The 24,517-nt window shown below is 36.8% G+C and overlaps 1 protein-coding gene across 2 annotated transcripts in view; it reads right to left on the bottom strand.

Moving 5' to 3' along the window:
• Ube2h (ubiquitin conjugating enzyme E2 H) overlaps positions 1-24,517 on the bottom strand; it is a 101,950-nt gene that overhangs the window by 76,386 nt on the left and 1,047 nt on the right. The gene's annotated exons all lie outside the window — the stretch shown is intronic.

Here is a 24,517-nt window from a genome sequence, read left to right as displayed (position 1 = left end):
ATAAATGTACTTTGGATAATGATGCCCATATCACATTCCACCGTCATTGCTAACCCCCTGCTCCCTCCCTTCCTCTCCCACCCTTCTGCCCTATCTAGAGTTCGTCTATTCCTCCCATGTTCCCCTCTCCCTACTCCACTATGAGTCAGACTCCTTATGTCAGAGAAAACATTCGGCATTTGTTTTTTTGCATTGGCTAACTTCATTAGCATTATCTTCTCCAACTCCATCCATTTACCCGCAAATGCCATGATTTTATTCTCTTATTAATTTTTAATGAGCAAATGACTAAAAATTTTTTTAAAAAAGCAAGCTTTAAAATGTTCTAACGCTTTTAGTTTCAAATCAACATTTTAATTTGAAATATATTCCACCCATATATTTATATATATTCCACCTAGGTGTTATTCAAGGAGAAAAAAGCTAAAACTCTGAAGTGCTTTTGTGCTGGATACTGTGCTAATGACAACCAAGTACACAAATTGACTTACCTGGTACACCAAGACCTTTCATGGAGAGTATTATTTTTCTGTTAGACTGCATCACAGAGTCTCTGGTTTTTAATATTGAAGGTCCAATTTCATTCATGATTCTCCAATTTCTTTTTTTTAGTTGTAGATGGGCACATATCTTTATTTATTTTTATGTGGTGCTGAGGATTGAACCCAGTGCCTCACACATGCAAGGCAAGTGCTCTACCACTGAGCTACAGCCCCAGCCCAATTCTCCATTTTCTGAAGGCAGAAAAATGGACTATGGAATTCAATAGTATGGATTCAAATCAAAAAGATTTCTTCTGCTTAACTCTCAGTTAATCCATGAAGAATCTATTCCAAGAATGACACATAATTTTACTTATTCTATAATTTGTCCTGTCACTGCAGTCTGTTAAATAAACACACATTTACTAAATAACTAAATGACTGACTGGGCTCCATTTGATCACTTTGCTTTAAATCTAGGGACACAGCTCAGTGGTAAAGTACTTGCCTAGCATGTGTGAGGCCCTGCGCTGGATCCCTAGTGCTGGGGGGTTGCGGGGGAGACATACTCATCAAGTACACCCTTACAGAAATTGCTAATTAAAAAAAAAAAAAAAAAACATGCAGCTACATAGTAAATTTAAACTCTAACTTAAAAGCTGACTTTATAATAATTATTAGAGTGTATGAAAACTATTTTCCCCACTAGGATAACAGGGGTTTAAAGTAATCTTTTTTTGTACTAACCTTTTCCGAGTAATATGTTAAATTGTTTAAAGAGTAAGAAGACTATGCACTTTCTTTCTGCGAAATGGCTGAATTAAAAATCTCACCATTTGAATATTTCCCTTACAGATATTACATGTTATAAAAGAACTTACTGTTCCTATTTCTTGGTGTGATAATGGCAAGTACTGTGCTTATTTAGGAAATTCTCTGATGATGCATGTTAAAGTAGACTAAAGTGTCATGATATATGTAATTTACTCAAATGATTCAATTGAAAATTTATGATGAAGTAATTATAGCAAAAATATTGAGTCTACATAATGGGGTAGTATATAGGTATTCATTTATACTAAACTTTCTACTTTCAGATATCTGACATTTTTCATGTTAAGCTGAAAAGAAAAGTTTCCAGTTAATATCTGTTGAGCATAAAACTTAATACTGCTGTCATTATACAATTCAATCTAACTTACCCTTATCAATAACCTTAATTTTCAGAATAAAATGACATTTTACCTGCTAAGTTTGGTTTTACTCATAAGAATATGACAAATTAAATAAAAACATCTATAATGTGGTCATGTTAAAAGTCTCCCACTTTAATTTAATGAACACTACCTCCAACCTAGAGTTAGTTCTGCTATATTAATAATTTACAGCAGCCTTTTCTTGCTATTGGACAGACACTCTTTATGTGACTACAAAGTTATGTTGTAATTTAGAAAAATATAAATTTCTTCAATCATATTTCCAATACAGACTGAGCATACCTAATCCAAAAATCTGAAATATGAAATGCTCCAAACTCCAAAACAGTGAGCTTCAACATAATGCCATAAGTAGAATAGAAAAACTTCACATCATAAAACTATTTAATACATAAAATTACTTAAAATATTGTATAAAATTATCTTCAGTCTATAGGTATACAGTATATATGAAATACAGATGAATTTTGTATTTAGACTTGGGTCCCATCACCAAGATACCTCATCTGGAATACGCAAATAGTCCAAAATCTGGAAAAATCCCAAATCCCAAACATTTCTGATCCCAAGCACTGAGAAAAGGGACACTCAACTCAAACTCAAATAAGCCAAATTCAGCTTAAAGGATCTATAATTTAATACCTGGCTTTACCTAATAATTAAAAAATCCCAGTAACAAACTACAAATATCTGTGGTGACTAGTATGAGATACAAATGGTTCTAAAACAACGAAGCAGTCTAAAAATCTATTTTTCATAACACTGGCAATTAGAGAACAACAATGAAGGAGGAAAAAAAATTTTTTTCGGGGGGGGGGATACATTTATGGCTCAAAATTACATAATTTGAAAAGAATTCTAACAAGGGCTTTGTCCTATTTACTAAATCATACCGCCTCCCTAGATGTATTATACATGAAAACCAAACTGAAACAAGACACGAAGGAACCACAAGTCTTTCTGTCCTGGAACATAAAGTAACAGACACACTTGCCCCACCAGACACAATCAGAAGTTCTTAACTTAGCTGCTTCCCACACCAGACAAAGACCACCTGGATCCTACCATCTATAATAATTATTCATTCAGACACTGGCCAAAGTTTGACCTAAACATGGAAAGTATAGCATTTGAATTCTTAGGTAAGCAGGTGATGAGTTAACACTAGCTAGCATTTTAAAAATTGCACTTTCACAATACTTGACCTAACTCCAAGGATCATTTCTAGAAACTCATTACTGGAATAAGACAGAGGCTTTTCCTACTCAAACTTAATAATGACACCAGTTTCTAAATATAAAGCAACATTTCATTGCTGTATTTTAAAATCAGAAATGAAGATGCCAAAGGTTTTCTACTTTGGATTTCTAAAAAGCCCTATTAAAAGGTGCCCTTTAATAGATGAATGGATAAAGAAAACATGGTATATCTATACAATGAAGTATTACTCAGCCGTAAAGAAGAATGGCTTTTTGACAATTGCCAGTAAATGTATGGATCTGGAGACTATTACAATGGGTGAAGTAAGCCAGTCCCAAAAAACCAAAGGCTAAATGTTTTTTCTAATAGGTAAAAGCTAACCCACAATAATGAGGGTGGAGGTGAGGGGAAGAAAAGAAGTGCAGTAGATTAGATAGTGGGGAATGAAGGGAAGGGAAGGCAGATAAGCAAAGACAATGGAATGAATCTGATAGTTTTTCTATGTACATAGATGAAAACAACTCAGTGAATCCCACCACCATGTACATCCATAAGAATAAGACTCCTGGGGCTGGGGATGTGGCTCAAGTGGTAGCGCACTCGCCTGGCATGCGTGCGGCCCGGGTTCAATCCTCAGCACCACATACAAACAAAGATGTTGTGTCCACTGAAAAACTGAAAAATATTTTAAAAATTCTCTCTTTAAAAAAAAAAAAAAAACAAGAATGAGACTCTAACTATAATAAGATATGTTCCATGTGTGTATAATTATATCAAAATAGATTCTGCTGTCATATATAACTAAAAAGAACCCATTAAGCTGGGTACAGTGGCCTGTAATCCCAGCAGCTCAGGAGGCTGACACAAGAGGATAGTGAGTTCAAAGCCACCCTCAACAACAAGAGATATGCTAAGCAACTCAGTGAGACCCTGTCTCTAAATAAAATACAAAATAGGGCTGGGGATGTAGTTCAGTTGTCAAGTGCCCCTCAGTTTAATCCCTGGTACTAAAAAAACAAAAGAACCAATTAAAAATAAAAAATAAAAAAATAAGGGGGCACTGGGGCTATAGCTCAGTGGTGAAGCTCTTGCCTCCCATGTACGAGGCAGTAGGTTCAATTCTCAGTACCATATAAAAATTAATAAATAAATAAAATAAAGGTATTGTGTCCAACTACAACTAAAAATACATTAAAAAAAAAAAAGAATAAGGGGTCAGGGATTTAGCTCGGTGGCAGAGTGTTTGCCTAACACATGCAGGCCCTGAGTTCGATCCTTGGCCCTAAAATTAAATAAATAAATAAATTCATATTGAGAAAGTTTGGCATGGTGGCACACACCTGTAATCCTTGTGACTCAGTAAACTGACAAGAGGATCACAAGTTCGAGGCCAGCCTTAGCAACTTAGTTAGACCCTGGTCTCAAAAATAAAAAGGCTTGGGCTGGGGATGTGGCTCAAGCGGTAGCGTGCTTGACTGGCATGCATGCGGCCCGGGTTCGATCCTTAGCACCACATACAAACAAAGATGTTGTGTCTGCCGATAACCAAAAAAATAAATATTAAAAAAAAATAAAATAAAAAAAATAAAAAGGCTAGGGCTATAAGCTCAGTGGTAAAGCACCCCAGGCTTAAATCCCTACTACCTTTAAAAAAATAATACATACACAATTCATACAAAGTAACAAACTATAGAGCTTATCTATTTTTAAGGCTCATATTTATTTATGAAGATTTAAAATAAGATATTATAAATTAATAACTTTTTTCAATTCTATGTTCCCTAAAAGGCAATACCAGGTATGCATATGGCTATGAAGGTCTTTTGCACTGATATATATACACAAAAAGTCAGTTTCATGAAAAAGGTCTGATAAAAAGAGAATATTCAAAATTGCAAAGATTTAAAATTATCTAAATCAACTCCTCATTTGATATATAAGGACATAGAACCTCAAGAAGGAAGTAAAAACCCCAAAGCCTCCAGGCCATTGAGCACAGAGCCAAGGGCAAGAGCACTGTTCTTCCAGGCTATCTCCTTTCCTACCAACCTCTAACAGCAACTAGCTCCCAAATTACGTCCTCTGAGTGTGAAGATACTAAATTATAAATGAAAATAAGCAGGTTATTTTTTCCCCTTCTCCCTTAATGCTTAAGAGTAAATAATTTTATCACATAAGTCCAATCTCCCAGCAAAACAGAACCTAGAAGAGACATGGGACATAAAGGCAAAAGATAAATTTCATGAACAAAAATCTAAAGACATGAGACATTTCATAAAACCTAGACTTACATAATAATGCCCTCAAAAATGTAAATGAAAGAAAAAACATTTTAAAAAAATCACTATGGAAGACCCTGCTAGACTCAATCCCATATTTATTTACTCCTTCTTTCTTACTAATAAAACCTCAATTTAATTCAACACAGTCAAAAAGTTACAGTTCCCAACCTCTCTTGCAGCTAGAGTTCGTGAGTTGATCTTTATTGCCCAGGATTATCAGCGCAATTGGTAGGGGAAGGACACTCAGCAAAGTTCCTTAAAAGGCAGGTGTGAGGAGGGAGCAGTCTGCTGGTTCTTATTCCTTTGGCTTCCTCATCACCTTTCTTCCCTCTCCTGCATGAAATACTAATGTGATGGCAGGAGCAGCCCTCTAGGATATAAGCCATACAGTATCCAGTTGAGTAGACAGTCAGAAGGAATCTGAGTCCCACAGAGCCTGCCTTCCTTATCTGCTTGCCAAATTTCCGTTACTGCCACTAAATTCCTAACTGAGCTATTCACTAAACAATTATTTTCAAGACACATTCACATACATATATTTCACATAAACCTCAAACAAACTATAAGTATTTTCTTCATTTTTTGGATGAGGAAACAAAGGCAAAGACAGATGCAAACCCAAATTTAAGACCAAAGCCTGTATCATTCCTCTGTATTTAACTTCTTCAAGTATATCACGTATCTGAAAAAGTGTATGCATTTCAAAATAATACACCAAAATTCCATGCACTCTTTCCTATCCATTAAAACCCTGCCAACCCGTGATCAAATTTCAACCACCTCTGTGGGTACTTTCTTTTCCAAGAGTCTTCCTTGGGTTGACGGATGAAGGATCACACCACTGAAAGTACCAGGTGTGGCCCTTTGGGTTGCAGGGTGTTCCTCAGATCAGAAAAAGACAAAAGCTCAGCCTGTTCACTTTAAGCAACCCACACGATCTTGGTCACATACCCTGCACTCCAGTACAAGTATATATCTAACCACAGTGAATGATTTACATCCTTGGGTCCTTTAATCAAGCTAAGCCACCTATCAATTCCCACTTCATTAGGGACCTCCTGCTCCATGACATTCAGCTTCTTTTAGGAAGCCTTCTCTGATAGGCTTAACTCCATATTTTCTCAAGGCCCTATCCTTGTTTTAAACTTAAAGTTCCTGTGCTATTATTCATATAATATCTTTATGTCTCCAAGTCATGACCCTATTCTTTTTTATACAGAATAAAACAGAGGCCCAATGTTAATAACAGACTTCATTAACATCTTTAAATGAACTTACTGAAAGGATGGGGGAAGTGCTGACAAGAACATAAACAACATGATTAAACAAGAAAGCAAGTTTTACATATATAAAAAACAAGATTTGTATAAGCTTTATGTGTAATAGTGTGTATTATAGCATTTAAGTCTAGACTTCTGGATTTTAATAAAGATAATTGCTTTATGAATAGAATATTCCAACAATGAGCCCATTGTCAACTGCCCAGTTAATTCAGTGCCCAAGAAGAAAAACATCTACTGGCTGGGCAAGGTGGCACATGCCTATAATTCTAGCAACTCAGAAGGCTGAGACAGAAGGATCACAAATTTGGGAGCTACCTCAGCAACTTTGTGAGGCCATAAGCAACTTAGTGAGATCCTGTCTCAAAAAGTAAAAAGGGCTGAGGATGTAGCCGAGTGGTGAAACACCTCTGGGTTCAATCCCCAGTACTAGGGCGACAGGGGAGGGGAAGATCCTATAATTTAGAACTGAACTGCAATCCAGGATGTTTCCTTTTCTCCACAGTCACTACCATCCTTTGTCACATGTACAACACACCACTACTTTATGACAATACCAAAAAGGAAAAAGCTGCATAAAGTGACTCACTACCAATTTTAAGAAATCTCAATTTCAAAGATGTTAAGATGTGGAAAAAAGTCTGTTAGAATTTAGAAAATATGCAAACTTGACATTATTTACTAACATAAAAATATTTGCCATCTTTTATGCAATAACAATTTCCCTTCCAGGCTCAATGTGTATTTTCATGATTTACTGTGTAATTCAACTTGATCTGATTCAAGTATTTTATTTTTAATATTTATTTTTTAGTTTTAGGTGCACACAGTATCTTATTTTTATGTGTGCTGAGAATCGAACCCAGTGCCTCACGCATGCTAGGCGATCATGCTACCACTTAAGCCACATCCCCAGCCCCATCGAGTATTTTATTAAAGAACCTACTAATATGCCAGACAGTATGCTGGGTACAAATTAAAGAATTTCTGAAACTTTATCACAACATGACAAATTTATAATTCTCCTCAAATTGCTGGTATTACAGGCATGTGCCACCATACCTGAGGACAATTGCCCTTTCAATCTGTCTTTGTTAGAGTAGTGTTTCTCAAATGCTTCGGTAAAAGTAGTTTGAGATTTTAAGAGTGTCTTTAGAACTCAAAGGAATTTTTTTTTTTTTTTTAGTATGAGTTGTACTTTTTGATATTGACCATTTTAGATATTAAAAATAATTCATTTAAAAGTGTTAACAAGCAAGGCATGGTGACACATGCCTGTAATCCCAGCTACTAGGAGGCTGAGGCAGGAGGATTACAGGTTCAAAGCCATCCTGGCCAACTTAGCAAGACTATCTCAAAATAAAAAAACAAATTTAAAGGGTTGAGACGGTAGCTCAGTGGTAGAGCACTTACCTTGCCTATGCCAGACTCCATGTTCAACCCTTAGTACTGAGATAAGAAAAAAGAATTTCAATTCCTATCACTTGTGGAAGAGCTGCCCCTCTTCAGTATGACTTCCAAACTGTTTCTATTATGAGTGCCAAAATTCAGTCTAAAAACAACCCAAGAACTTGGGGGAAACTCTGAAGTATATTATTTATTCTATTTATTTAACAGGTATGTCCTGGGCACCTATGACATATGTAAACTGTGCTATGAAGGAAACCCCTGTCAACCCCAAATCCACCATAAGGATTTACTCTATGATCTCAGAACTTTGAACAGACCTACATGGCCCAGGCTTTTAATCCACAAAAAGTGAGCTGTAACATCTCAAAGCAAAGATACTGCAAGAATAAATATAAAATACATTAGAATGAAAAGTACCAGGGGCTGGGGTTGTGCTTCAGAGGCAGAGCGCCTGCCTAGGATGCATGAGGCAATAAAATACGGGCTGGGGATGTGGCTCAAGCGGTAGCACGCTCACCTAGCATGCGTGCAGCCTGGGTTCGATCCTCAGCACCACATACAAAAAAAAGATGTTGTGTCTGCCGAAAACTAAGAAAAATAAATATTAAATTTCTCACTCTCTTTTAAAAAAAAAGCAATAAAATAAAAAAGATACTGTTGTCCACCTACAACTAAAAAATAAATATTAAAAAAAGTTTTTTTAAAAAGTACCACATCACACAACAAGGACAACAAAGGTCAAATTAAAGACAGAATGGGTCAGATGTACAGAATTTAGCTACTCCCTACTAAGATTTTTTTTTGAAGAAAGTAAAAAGGTCAATCTGGAAAAAGTTACGTGTTTCTAAATTTAAAAAACATTTGCTCCCCAGGTGCAGTGGTCACCACCTGTAATTCCAGCAGCGTGGGAAGTGAGGCAGGAGGATTGCGAGTTCAAAGCCAGCCTCAGCAAAAGCAAAGTGCTAAGCAATTCAGTGAGACCCTGTCTCTAAATAAAATACAAAAAATAGGGCTGGGGATGTGGCTCAGTGGCTGAATGCCCCTGAGTTCAATCCTTGGTACCCACCCCCCCCAAAAAAATCTTGCTCAATCCCCAGCACCCTCCCTAAAAAAATCTTTACAATATATATAAAACTTTTTATACAATAAAAATAGCATTCTTACATTTTTATTTTAAAAGTTAATACTTTTTTTTTTCTTAAGAGTACTAGAATCAAATTGTGAAATATGATATATCAAGAACTATGTAATGTTTTGAACAGCCAACAATAAAAAATTAAAAAAAAAAAAAAAAAAGAGTACTAGAGCTCTGTTCACTGAATGTGACCCACAGGGCACTAAATTTAAAGTGAGCAAAAGAACCAGAGAGACAAAGAACCAGCTAATCACTGCCCAGAGTCATCAAGTCAGTAAGGTGGCCTTAAGTGCCACACAGCTGACACTTAGCACCTATGTGACATCTGAGTGTTAGTATTATATTTAAAGCCAGAGGTCTAAAAATGCATCACCTGGGTTGCTGAACCAATTTAAACAGCCGGTTACATATACTTTTGACTTACAGATTGTACAAAAAAAACAGGTATCCTGAGGAATAAATTCTGAGTTGGAATAACATGCCAATGTTAGTTTCTTAGTTTTGACAAATGTACCACAATCGTATAAAATGATAACATAAAGGAAACTGGCTGAGGTAAAGGAACTCTCTGAACTATATTTGCAACTTTTCTATAAATCTAAAATGCTTTGTCCAAAAAAAGCAAAAACCAACTAGGCATGATGGCACATGCCTATAATCCCAGTGATGAGGCAAGAGAATCACAAATTCAAGGCCAGCCTCACTCAGCAACTTAGCAAGGCCCCATCTCAAAATAATAAAAGGGATGTAGCTCAGTGGTAAAGCACCCTCGGGTTCAATCCTCAGAACCAGGAGGTTGATAGGCATCTAAAGTCTTTATGTATGCTTAACTGTCTTGAAACTAAAATAATACCACTGTAAAAAAAGAAAAACTGACAAGAGTCTAAACATCAAGAAAAATGCTAGCAATTAAATTTCCTAAAAAAGATATTTAAAATATCTGGAGAGTACTAAAAGAATAAGGATAAAATACTTAAGTGCTCAAGTACTGAACTGTTGCAAACTCTTTAACAAGATCCTACCTGGACACTGGAATATTCTTTTACTCAATTACGCCCCATATCCTAGTCCACCTTCTAAAAAATAAACATAATTCTGGTGATTAAATACAAAAAATTTTGAAAGGAACAGCATATTGTCATTCTATTCTGACAAAAGCCTCCAAAATCAGGCACTTTATAGGCTTATTTTACTTTTTTAAATTATTGACAAGGGGGCTGGGATTGTGGCTCAGCGGTAGAGCACTCGCCTAGCATGGGCGGGACCTGGGTTTGATCCTTAGCACCACATAAAAATAAAGGCATTGTGTTGTGTCCATCTACACCCAAAAAATAAATGTTTTAAAAAAATTTTTGACAGGGCACTTAAAATTTAGATACCTCAAGAATATAAGATGTAGCCAGGTGTGGTGTCACACACCTGTAATTTCAGGATTTGGGAGGCTGAGGTAGAAAGATTGCAAGTTCAAGGCCAATCTCAGCAATTTAGCAAGACCCTATGTCAAAATAAAAAGACATAAATAAGGATTGAGAATGCAACTAAGGAGTACAGCACCCCTAGGTTCAATTGCCAATACTGAGGGGAAAAAATACACATCACACAAACACACACACATGAAGCAATGTGCCATCTGATCTATAATTGTAAAGAGATACCAAAATACATCCTACTGTCTTTTCTTTGTGAATCTTATATTCATAAATATAATTAACTGAGGGATTATTAGGCTATGTTTTAATTTTACTTTAATTTTATTTTCACATAACAAATGTGATTACTAACTAGTAAAACTGATTTTAAAAGTCCCAGATGAAAAGTAGTTTCCTTATTTCAACCTTGGCCTCTCTTTTTCCTATCAATAATAAAAACAAAGTTACCAGAATTTATTCTCTCAAGTGGAAGAAATACAGCCAAGCATTGGTACCTCTGAAACTGCTACTGAAGAACAAAATAATATTATCTAGAGAGAGCATAATTATTAATTTCCATTCAAAGAGCCTTTATATTCAGAAAGCAACCACTGCTTTGCAAATACTACAATTTGCAATCCAGGTTTTTTACAAGTAAAAAAAAATGCTAAAATCTATGTAAGTATAATAAATACTAAAATTTAACTTTAAATAATAAGATGTCATCAGAACTTCATCTGAGCTGACAAAACACTTTAAGAATGACATTTAAGAAATAAAACAGCCAGAATTGGCAGACTGAAACCAATACATTTTATCCAATTCATTAAATGAGTAATAAGTCCCAATTTAAAAGCATGTAAATCATACACTATTTTCTGATTCTATAAAAAAAAAAAAATAGGTGTTCTAATTCTATTTCCCAGTTAGGAAAGAGAAAAACATATACATCTGTCAATTAAGATAATCAGTTCAGGGGCTAGGGTTGTGACTCAGTGGTAGAGTGCTCGCCTAGCACATATGAGGCCTGGGTTGGAACTTCAGCACCACAGAAAAATGAAATAAAGATATTGTGTCCACCTACAACTAAAAAAAAAAAATTAAAAAAAAAAAAAGATAATCAGTTCAAAGGCATGAATACATTTATCACGTCACCAAAAACTGGAGAATACGGACAGGGTTGCCACTCAGTGGTAGAATGCTTGCCTAGCATGGGGCAAAGCTCTGGATTTAATCCCTAGCATGGGGGAAAAAAAGGAAAATAAGCACAAGTAGACATGGTATTTCATCATCCATTCTTTCAATTATAAGATGCAACAGGGCTAAAATTTAATCCTGGCAATAAGCTTCCTCCTTTACCTTGCCTGTAGGAGACAAGAGGAGGTTACTATGAGAAGGAGACCTCTAGACTTCCTTCCTTGAAGACTTAACGAAAACACAGTAGGCAGTTTCTGAGTCTCAAATGCACTGACCAGGCTGTATAAAAAGTAGCTTAGGGGAAAAAAAAATCCACCAGTAATAAGGAAAGCCAAGGACTAATAAAGAACACAAAATTCAGGTGCCAAACAAATTCCTTGATGTCTGACTTCAGTGACATAGTTAGGATAAACTTAATTAAGGCTTTGTTGTTTTTATTTATTTATTTTTATGTGGTACTGAAGACTGAACCCAGAGCTGCCCACATGTGAGGCGATCACTCTACTGCTGAGCCACAATCCCAGCCCCAAGGCTTTGTTATTTTTGATATTCATAGGATACATATCAAAATTATAATATTTTTAGCATAACCAAGTATAAGTTTAATATATTATTATCAAACTACACAAAGTAAAATAGACCAAGTATATTTTTTCAAACTCCTATGAAAAAGGATCTGGCTTTTTTTTTTTTTTTTTGTACTGGGGACTGAACAACAGAGGTGCTTATCACTAATCTACATCCCAACTCCTTTTTATTTTTCAGACAGAGTCTCACTACATTGTTGAGGCTGGCCTCAAACTTGCAATTCTCCTGCCTCAGACTCTTTATTCACTAGAATTATAAGCATAGGGCACGTGCCCATGCCCAGCCTGGATTACTTTTTAATTAAGCTTGAATGTAAGATACTGAAAAAGTATCTGGAAGTATCTTCCCCTCAAGGGCGGGATGGAGAGGGAGAGATATTAAAGTTACTTTCCTGCCAAGAGTTTAACTGTCTTGCTTGATTCTTAGAAATCAAAAGTAGAAGCTAGGTCTGGGGTTGTAGATCAGTGGCAGAGCGCTTGCCTAGCATGTGTGAGGCACTGGGTTCGATCCTCAGCACCACATAAAAATAAATAAATAAAATAAAGGTGTGTGTCCATCTACAACTAAAAAAAAATTAAAAAAGTAGAAGCTAAGGGGCTGGGGGTATAAAACTCAGTGGTAGAGCACATGCTTAGTAATACCCACAAGGCCCCAAATTTGATCCTCAGCACGGCACAAAAAATAAAAACAAAACAAAAGCTAAGAACACTAACATAAAACAGACATAGATTTGAAAACAATATATGAATATGAGAATGAAATGGTACTTGGCTAGGCATGGTGGCTCATGCCTATAATAGAATCAATTCGGGAGGCTTGGGCAGGAGGATCAAAGTTTGAGGCCAGACCCAGCAACATAGCAAGACCCTGTCTCAAAATTTTAAAAAACAGGACTAGGAATGTAGTTCAGTGGTAAAATGCCCTTGGGTTCAATTCCCCAGTATTTAAAAAAAAAAAAAAAAAAGGAAAGAAAAAAAATTGCACTCTTTTTAAACCAACCTGTGGTCTTTCCAATACAGCATGGTTTACATGTTATAAAGATCTTAACTAAATCACAAACAAGGGAGAAGTCACATTTATTACTCAAAGATAAAAAGAATATGGTTTCTAACTATTCTAATCCAGGAATCTGTAGAGAGATAAAATTAAGTTTTCACAAAGGCATGACTGATGACACAAACAAACATATATGTCACTGGATAATCAAGATAGCATTTAAGAGCTACTTTTCTTTTTCTTTTTTTTTTTTTTTGAGAGAGAGAGAGAATTTTCATATTTATTTTTTAGGTTTTTTCCGGCAGACACAACATCTTTGTTTGTATGTGGTGCTGAGGATCAAACCCGGGCCACATGCATGCCAGGCGAGCGCGCTACCACTTGAGCCACATTCCCGGCCCAAGAGCTACTTTTCTTTACTGTCAGAAAAAAATGCTAAACAATTCAGATAATCTGACTAAAGAACATATTCAGAGGTCTATTTCTTCCAACTACAGAACAAATCTAACAAAAAAAAAAAAAAAAAAAAAGGTAGTTTGTTTTTCCAAAAATCTTTAAGGTTTTAAGGCTGGGGGTATATAGCTCAATGGTAGAGCACTAGTATATGCAAGGCCCTGGGCTCCAGCCACAGCACTGCAGAAAACAAAAACTATGGGCTGAGGTTGTAGCTCTGTGGTAGAGTGCTCGCCCTGCACGTGGAAGGTACTGGGTTCAATCCTCAGCACCACATAAAAATAAAGGTATTGTGTGCATCTAAACTAAAAAAAAAAAAACATCTTTTAGAATACAACAGGGGGCAAAAAAAGCAGGAATTTTTTTTTTCCCTTCTTATCAAGATGGCTAGGGGGGCTCGCTCCAAGTGTGGCTTAATGGTACAGCACTTTCCTCCCACATGAGACACTGGGTTCAATCCTAAGCACCATGTAAGAATAAAATAAAGGTATTATGTCCATCTACAACTAAAAAATATATATTAAAAAAAAGATGGCAGCTAGAGAGAATTGAATCACTCAAATTTGTAAAGTTAACAGACACTAACAATGTTCATGTTGCCAAGATCAGTGCTTGTTTTCTCAATTCATCTGACAATTCTGCTATCAAACACACTGTATTCTATATTTTGGTATACTAAATATACTTTAAGCAATACGGCAAATTACAATAAAGAGCTAAAATTCACGTCAAAAAATACAAGCACTTAAGAGGGGCTAGGGTTGTGACTCAGTGGCAGAGTGCTCACCTAACATGCATGAGGCACTGGGTTCCATCCTCAGCACCACATAAAAACAAAATAATGTGTCCACCTAAAACTAAGATACATAAATAAGTAAATATTTTAAAAAATACAAGCACTTAAAATGCATTCCCTCCTGTGTTCATCAACTAGAATATAATTTGTAATATGAACCTAAACTGCCCAAAAGCAACTTCATGAGATGATTTCGTTTTTGCAAAATTTTTCTAAATTTTTTTTTTAGTTACCAATAGACTTTATTTTATTTATTTATATGTGTTATATGTGGTGCTGAGAATCATACCTAGTGCCTCATGCATGCTAGGCAAGTGCTCTACCACTGAGCCACAACCCCAGCCCTGCAAATATTTTTAATATCTAGCTTAATAGAAGACAGTTGATTTTCATATTGGGGTGATTTCTTGATACACTCAGTTTGGATTAGTGATCTGACCAATTACCAATTCACAGCTGTGAGAACTTAAGGCCTATGAAAATGACCATTTGGTGTAAACAAACAAAAAAAATCCCAACCAACCAAGCCAGTTCCTTTCCTGGGGAGTGAAATAAAAAGGTCATATAGGGTAGGGTTGTAGCTCAGTGGTAGAGCACTTACTTAGCACATGTGAGGCACTGGGTTTGATCCTTCACACCACATTAAAAAAATAAATAAAATAAAAAGTATTGTGTCCATCTACAACTAAAAATATTTCTAAAAGATTATACAGTTTCAAGCTGTTGCCAAGGAGACTTAATAATTTATTTGCAGATTTAGATTCAAAGATTAGAAAAAGGGTACTAAACAACCAGCAGTCAATATTAAGACCAGAAAACAATATATCCAACTATATTATACTTGTTGGACACACTGTAACTGAATCAACCTTGTTTGTATAAATGCTACTTTGTGGAAATGTTTACCTGAACTTTTTTTGTTGGTTTTTTGTTTTGTTTTCTAAACAAAATAAGTTTACTACTAAGCCATATGCCCAGTCCTTTCTATTTTGAGACAGGGTCTTGCTCAGTTGCCCAGGCTGCCCTAGAACTTGTGATCCTCCTGCTAGTCTCCTGAGTCGGCGTGTGCCACCACACCTAACCTCTGAACTTCTTAATTAATCAAATTTTCAGAAAAACTGTCCATGCAATATAAAGTCAAATGACTAAAAAGCAAAATCCATAGAACCAAAGTTACATTGGCAGCAAAGGAACAAAACAACAAAATTTATTTTTCACTAGGCTGAGTGGCAACTCAATTGCTTCTCAGGTGTCACAACCAGGCACACTTTGTATCTAGTTTTCTACTTATATTGCTTCAACTAAGATTTTATAATCCAAGAAACCCTGAAAAGTGTACATGATAAAAATATGAAACATGGAAAAAATTGCCTAATACTAAAAAGAAGATGCATAACTACATTAATGATCTCAGATGTAGGGAATATATCCTTTCATGCATAATGCCTCAATAAAAATGGTTTAAAAGTTAGAAACCAAACCTGGCAAGGTGGCACATGCCTGTAATCTCAGGAACTCAGGAAGTTGAGGTAGGAGGATCACAAGTTCGAGGTCAGTGTGGGTAATTTAGCAAGATCCTGTTTCAAAATAAAAAATAAAAAGGACTGTAGAACTACCTAGGTGTTAATGCGTTCCTGGATTTAATCTCTAATACTACCCCAAAAAAAGAGTTAGCAACCAAGAAGGTTGAACAACACAATTTCAGCTGGGTGTGACAGCTGCACATGCCTGAAATCCCAGTGACTCAGGAGGCTGAGGCAGGAGTTATCACAAGTTCAAGACCACAAGTAATTCAGTGAGACCCTATCTCAAAAAATAAAAAAGGGATGGCAATGTGGCTCGGTAGTAAAGCACCTCTTAGGTTCAATTCTCAATACCAAAAAGAAAAAAAGGCTTTATTCCCATTAAGTAGTATTTTCTAAATCCCTAACTATGGTTCCTCCTAGTGTTACTGCCCAGGATCCTTTTATGAGCCCAAAGACAAACCCACCAGCTATGCCCATCTTCCTAAGAGTGGTATGGCAAGGTCCAGCCAAGCTTCTACCTTACTCCTTCCAGACTTCTACACAGGGCCAGGCCAAATCATGAACACCTATTCAAACCACCTATTAAATGCCCTACATTCCATGGGAAAGTAAAAAGGCTCCTTCAATCCTCTGAGCAGACAGCTGTCCTACAGAGCTTCCCTCTTGGCCCTTGGGGATTTGAGTTCTGTTGGGCACAGGCAGATACCACAAGAACCGGGCTACAACCAGCCAGTCACCTTCCTCAAGAATCTGGTAAGGTACACAGAATTACACAAAACCATAGAACCTATCCATAAAAATACAATTCAGACTAAAAAAAAAACAATTAAAAAATACACACTTCAGGTGGGCATGCACCTACAATCCCAGCTGCTCAGGAGTCTGAGGCAGGAGAATCACAAGTTTGAGAGCAATCTTGACAACTTAGCAAAACCCTGTCTCAAAATAAAAAAGGCTGGGGGCTCAGTGATAAAGTATCTGTGGGTTCAATCCCCAGTATAAAAGATTTTTAAAAATTCCTCTCAAATGTCATACTGAGCTATTAGAATCACTAATGCCAACAACAGCCTCTCAAAAAGCATAAACTGACTTCTTTGCACAGATTTCTATACTACACTTGAATTTCACTTGGGCAATTAGGAAATACATTTTAATTTACATGCTCAGAGCACAATCCCTGTGTCTGATCAGTGAAACAGTACTCACTGAACACACTGCTACTGACTCCAACCTAAAATAGACTTAAACCAAGTTCTTTTTCTTGTTAGCCAAACTAAAAGTTCTGGCTGTCAGTAATGTTATTTTAAATAAAATACCAAATATAAACTCAAGTGTTCTTAATTTACCAGATAATGCAATAGTAACAATTACAAAGCAGCTTTTTATTATGACAATGTTTATTAGGCTACTAAATAACTCATATGGGAGATCAAAAAGTTTTTTTAAATACCATATTAAAAACTTTTAAAAATTCCAGAAAAGCTTATTAAGGGATATCCTAACCTCTTAAAATCTATTTCAGATTCTGCCACTGAGTTACTACTGGCTCCTTTTACCTAAGTTCACTCCATAAACTGAAGATACTATACAGAGTATTATGCAAGTATTTGTAAACAGATATAAATTTCACTGGAGGTGCTAAAGTAATGTCATGTTAAAAACAAATTCTGTCAGGTACAATAGTGCACACCTATAATCCCAGCTACTTATGAGGCTGAGGCAGGAGGATCCCAAGTTCAAGGCAAGCCTGGGCAACTTAATGAGACTCTGTCTCAAAAAATAAAACAAAAAGGGCTTGAGATATATATATAGTTCAGTGGTAGAGCACCTCGGGTTCAATCCCAAGTACCACAAATAAATAAATAAATAGAATGAAAGAGGGAAATGGGTGTAGCTCAGTAGTACACCACTCTGGGTTCAATACCCTGTACTACAAAAAAAAATTCACATCAATACAGGCATCATCATCAAAAAAGTATTTATCTTTACAAAAAGACAGAATCTTCTTAGCAAATACAAATATTAAATAGGTATTTGTGACCATAATTATGGAAATGTTATTTCAGGTTGGGGATGTAGGTCAGTGGAAGAGTGCATACATAACATGCTCAAGGGCCTGGGTTCAATCCCCAGTATCACAAAAAAAGTGCCATTTCAAAGGTCTACAAAACAAAAATATTTCACAATGAAAATTTAGTTCTTGGCTAGTTGTGGTGGTGCATGCCTGTGATTCTAGGTACTCAGGAGACTGAGGCAGGAGGTTGCAAATTCAAGGATTCAAAGATAGATTAGGAAATTTAAGGAGGTCCGGTCTTGAAATAAGAAATAAAAAAGGGATAGGATGTAGCTCAGTGGTAAAGCTCCCTTAGTTTCAAGCTCCAGTACAAAAAAAAAAAAAAGAGAGAGAAGAAAATTCAAAGCTGGGCACAGTGGCACACATCCATAATCCCAACTCCAAAACTGGGGAGGTTGAGAAAAGAAGGTCATAAATTGGAGGATAGCCTGGGCAACTCAGCAAGATTCCACCTCAAAATAAAAACAAAAAGGACAGAAGATGTAGCTTAGTGGTAGAGTACCTATTTTGATTATGGTGACACAGGTTTCGTGTGTGATCTATAACTTTAAAATTTACCAAATCATTTTAAATATGTACAGATTATGTCAATTAAATCTCACTAGAAAAGGGAAAAAAATCAAGATACCAAAAATTAATTTTAATATTATAGCTCTTGCCATTCAGAGCTGTGTGTTCATGAATGTAACATATCTAACTTACGTACTTATAGTAGATACCCAAAGTATACCTAATTTGTGAATAACGATTATCACAAAAAAACAAGAACATTTAAACAAAGAAATCAGAACTCATCTTTAATCACTATTCCAGGCTATTTCTGTAACAAAATGACACCAACAAAAATGCAACAAAATAGGGCTGGAGCTGTAGCTCAGTAGTAAAGCAGTTGCCTCGAATGTGAGTGTCACTGGGTTGATCCTCAGCACCAATAAAGAAAGATACTGTGTGTTCATCTACAACTAAAAACATTTTTTAATAAATAAACTGCAACAAAATAAATGAGGCCACTGAATGTGGGACCTATTTTTCAATTAAATATTTTAATTCAAATTTCTGCTTTTCAAAATCTAGAATTTCATTTCTGGAAAATAGGAATAACCTTAAGAAAATGCCTTATAAGCAAAGTTTTTTTTTTTTTTTTTTTTTTTTTTTTTTCTGGTGGTGCTGGGGATGGAACCCAGAACCTCATGGATGCTAGACAAGTGCTCGACCACTGAGCTGCAAAGAAGTTCATTACAATCTTATTCAATAAAAAATGGCAAAGAAATCAATAGCACAGCTATGGAAGGACATATTACAAGAGCTATTCCTTATATCTAATAGTTTTAACTGGGAATAACAGTTGCAAAAATATTGAGCAAAAACACAGCAGGCACATACAGTATGACCAACAGGTTTAAAACAATATATCCTAGGGAGAGTAAAAAGACTGATATGAAAGAACAGCAAAATGTTGACTTCTTAAAAAATTTTTTAGTTGTAGATAGACCCAATACCTTTATTTATTTATATGTGATGCTAAGGATCAAACCCAGTGCCTCACACATGCAAGGCAAGCACTCTACCATGGAGCCACAACCCCAGCCCCAAAATTAACATTTAATAATGATTATTAAATGGTGCTGAGACCAGGCACAACAGTTGTCACCTGGGAACTACTTAGACCTACTGAATCAGAAAACTTTGGGGGTGGGACCCAGTAACCTGTTCTAACAAACCCTTCAGGTGATTAAGATCAAACTGAAGTTTAAGAACTATTGTTTAAAGTATAGGATGATGGGTGACTGTTTTCTTTCCCTTATGGTAACCTGTATTTTCCCCAATTACCTTATTACTTTTATAATCCAACTAAGTCTTTTTACTATTTTATTAAAACATATACTCTGAGTCTATAGGTAAAATGCTATTACATTGTAAGCCCTGTAATGTAAGGTCTGAATTGCAAGCCTAAAAAAAACAATAGCTCTTAGAACCGTTAAATCTGTTAACAATAACCAAAATAACAAGTATATGTGTATGGTGTATGTATATATGTGAAAAACACTGGTGAAGGAGCTTGAAAATCACAATGCTAGAAAAACCAACAAAGGTAGATTGTTTTAATGCATGCACAGAAACAGGGAAAGGGACTTTCATGGGTCACATCTGCAATAGATTATTTCCCTCTAAAAGCTAAATTTTTAGGCTTGTGTGTAATTTTTAGGCTTGTGTGTAAATGTACTGCAGGAATCAGATGTTCTGAAGTTGTCAATGCTTACTCATGTAGGTTCCTGCTTAACCAAAATAAGTACCAGTATGTTATATTTGTCACCAAAATCTAAGCAGGGAAAGCAAATTCACAACACTGGGAGTTGCCAAATCTTTTTACTTTTAGCTTGAAGACCATAAGACTATTCCATCTTTCATCTCACTAAACAAGAGGCCACAGGAAATAAAAGGCAAACCGCAGGTTCCCAATTGACACTGGAGCTAGTTAAAAGATTACAGAATTCTCTATACTTTGAACAGAAATTAAAGAGTAACGAAGACAACTTAGGGACAGAATAACTATCCATTAACAACAAAATTCCAAAGTTGAAGTCAAAAACAAATGGTTACACATTTTAATGTTTGGTTTTGTTTCAGGTTTTCCAAAGTATATTTTAAATACCCCACTGCACACTTTTTTCTTTTTGGTGATGGTGCTGAAGATCAAACGCAGGGCCCTTGAGCACGGTGGACAAGTACCAATAAACTACATCCCCTAGCCCTTAATCTTTCCACATAATTAAAATTCTGAAACTAAATACAAGTTACCCAAACAGCAAGGTGATGCATGCAGAGCTGACCTGACACAGACTGTTCTGATTTAAAAAAAAAAAAATTGTTGTTGTTTTAATTCCATAAGCATCATGACCACTTGCACTGAATTTTCACTACTACCCCCCCCAAAAAATCCATGTCTGGACTGGCACAAAAGGGGTGTTCAAACATTAAATTTGTTACAGAAACCCTAAAGTGATTCTGTAAAACTCATGCCATTTGTAAGTACAGTGTACACTGCCCCTTTCATCACTGTTGAAGCTTTTGAAAGAGGAGCTTACATTTCTAATATACTTTTGAATCCCTCCCTATGAGTCAGTTAGGTACATTTGAAGTAGCATATCCTATTTTGTTACTGAGCTCTCTCTGAAAAATAGAGTCTTTGAAAACTCTTGGTATTCTAAGTTTCCAAATCTTACAACAGTAACCAATATGTGTATGCCAAGTCTCCATTATAAACAGATCTGCTTTTCTAGTCTTAATTTTCCTGAACATTTCTTATTCGCTAACAAGTCAGGTTTTCCTATTACTACCTCTTAAAAACACACTTTGGTCCAGCTCACAAGGTCTCCCCAGCCCCCACACCTCTTTTGTATGTAAACACACTCTTGTCACACACGCCATCAGCTGTTTAGTAGCTCCACCCCTCCTCCTTTTCCGGGTAGTAACAGAGCAACCAATGAGCTGCAAGGAGCTCTGCCTGCGGCCTTTTGCCTGCATACGCTTTTCCAAAACAAGCAGCTCTAGCCTTCAGCAGGGGCCACTGGTTCACAGATAAAAGGATCACCAGGGCTGTGCAACAGGGTGAAACGAGTAACCCCCACCAACAAGGAAACCCATGTAATCTGAGCTCTTTGTTCCTCCACTGGGGAGAACTTAAACCGATATTCCTTTAGGGCAAATCACGCTTTAAGGTCACCGGAGTCCCAGTTCTCAGGCAATCTAAATCAGCGAGTTGAAGATGGAAAACCTCGCAGGTTGCCAGGTTGAGAACAGCACAGGATCACCAATCCACCTGACTCTGCAAACAAATGGCCACACTATTCCACAGGATTTGGGCTAGCTGCAAGCTCTTGGATGTGGACACATTACTACAGCACTCAAAAGTCATGTAAATCAGTTTCTAGGCTCCTAGGGAGGTTTGCACAACCCTTAAGCAGAGGATCAGAAAGGAAACAATGAATGAGTCAGAGTTTCAGAGCATAATCGCCCAGCAGATTATTAAGTGCATCCGTGCAAAACACACTCACTCCCTGCATAACTTGGGAGTCAGCTCTCCTCCTCCCAACCCATCACAAAAGAAATATCACTGACTCCAAAAAACAATCAGAGATGGTATCTGGAAAGAACCTAGCAAGGTGGCAGAAAGCAGTGGCCAATTAGTTACACATCCTCTTCTTTCCCTACCCCCACACCGCTACTTTCCTACTATATAGGTTCCCTGCCAGGCTGTAAATCTTGGTGGTATAATTATGCTCAGGAGACAGACAAAAATGGGCTGAAACAGGAGATTGCAATGAAACCAGCTATCAGCCTCTACACCAAGGAAATCATCAAGGGGCAGTGAGGGCCAAGGAGTAAGTAAATTCCTTCAGACCTTTTCTTTCCATTTCCTCTCCACCATCTTTCATTTCCAATCCTTAGCCCTTTCACACAATCATACTCATTTTAGTAATGGGTTGGAGAATTTTCCCTTCAATTTTTTACTAAATATATCTTACTAAAAAATTGTGGGCCCCATTTGGGCCTACTAATGTGAATTCAAGAGAGAAAGGAGGCCACAAAAATCACTCACCCCCACAACATACACATACACACACACACAAGGAAAGCAGAAAAATTTTAACTTCCAAACTAAATTACACCAGAAAATAAACACAAAATAAAGATAACCTCTGGCTTTTAAATACCCAGACTATTATCCTCCTATCTCAGAGATCTACAATTTTAAAGCGCCTCAGCTTTCTTTTGTCAGCAAGAAGGAAGGTGGGGAAAGAACAGAAGGCCAATGCATCTTTGCCTTTCTTCATCTTCTACTAAAAATAAGCTATGAAATAAGCCACTTAGGGGGAGGGAAAAAAAGACACCCTGCTGTTCTTTGTCTGTTTTCCTCTCCCTCTCCACCCCCCACACCCCAGCTCCTAAATGCGGTAATCATTCTAGATGCCACAACTACTAAATGAACAAAAGGCACTGTATGGAAAAGGCATCAGGTCAAGTTAGGCCTCACTCTTTATCCTCGATTTTTTTTTTTTTTTTAAATCTCTATATGTACATAATTTGAGGCTCTGACATCGATCAAAAACACCTGGAATTCTCTCCCTCACTCTATCCCAATTATCCCTTAGGTAGAAATTTGCATTAGGTGTGACAGTAACTCTGAAGATAAAAATAACTCAAGACTCTGCCACCCTGTCATTTCCTAGTTTCTAAACAAAAATAAAACCCCAAACTGCTTTGTGTAAAATGTACACACAGTAATAGAAGTTTTCCTGCAACCTTATGAAAAGCCAACGTTACTAGTATCATTCACACATTTACAAAACAATCACAGCTACAAACAGCTCAAAGAGTTGCTTTCACTTGTGTCTAGACATATTTGGTACATTATTATTTGCTGCTCCCTAATCCCTGCTACTACTCCCACCCCACCCCACCCCTGAAAAAATTCTAAACTTGAAACCCTAGATTTAGAAATTTATCAGGTATTCCTAATTTCTAGCCAATTTCTATCCCCAGCAAGGAGAAAACACCTTTTTATTCCTGAAAAGATTATGAAAAAAAAATCTCAAGAGCCCAGGCAACTTCACTCCCATCCCCCACTTTCATATCATATACAAAAACTACTTTTTAAAAACTTTACCAAATTCCATACTAAGCATTTGACAATCATCATTGATCTTTACAAAGAGATAACATAGTCGATCAAAAACAGTAACAAATAAAAGAAGTAATTCACCTGAAGAATCTAACCAAACAACTTGAGTTATATAAACAAAACCCTGCAACAGGGGGAAATGGAGGGGGGATGGGGGTGAAGCAGAAAGAGAAACAAGAGACAGGACTTTTTAACTGCTTTTCACAAGCTACCACCCCCCATTCCCTCTTCCCCCTCTCCCTAGGGATTAGCTATTCAGAACAGTGGCTCACCCCACCCTCTAAATTCTCCCTCAAAAAAAAAAAAAAGAATCCCTTGATTTGTCTCAGGAACCTTCGCGAATTTCTCTAGCTGGTCATGAAATAATCAGTCTGGCCTCCAACCAAAACCACTGCCTGAAGGACTCTTATCAGTTACAGCTTTCCCACTGCAACCTGGAGTTTATAAGTTGGGGGGAGGGGGACAGGAAATAAAGGGTGTCACTTGGCAAGACAGGGCAGGCAGTCCAAAAGAGCCTGACCCTCACAGAGGGAGTTTTGCTCAAAAGGATAGTACAGGGACTATTTTGTCCAGGAGCTCGTCTCTCTCTCTTTCCTCCCAGCTGTCAGATCCACAATATGGAGGGTGGCTAGCTGGAGGGCCTGGGGGTCCTCACCGCATACAACTATGGGTGGGAGAGGCTTTGTCAGTGGAAAGGAAAACAGGAAGGTTCTCCTAGAGATCAGAAAGCTTAACAGGACTCTCTGATTTAAAACACACAGAGCTCTTTATTAGAAGAGGGGCCCTGAG

This window comes from Marmota flaviventris, chromosome 1 (assembly GCF_047511675.1).
Source record: "Marmota flaviventris isolate mMarFla1 chromosome 1, mMarFla1.hap1, whole genome shotgun sequence".
Classification (NCBI taxonomy): domain Eukaryota; kingdom Metazoa; phylum Chordata; class Mammalia; order Rodentia; family Sciuridae; genus Marmota; species Marmota flaviventris.
Note: the sequence above shows the minus strand (reverse complement) of the source record. Positions and strands in the feature narration are given on the sequence as shown.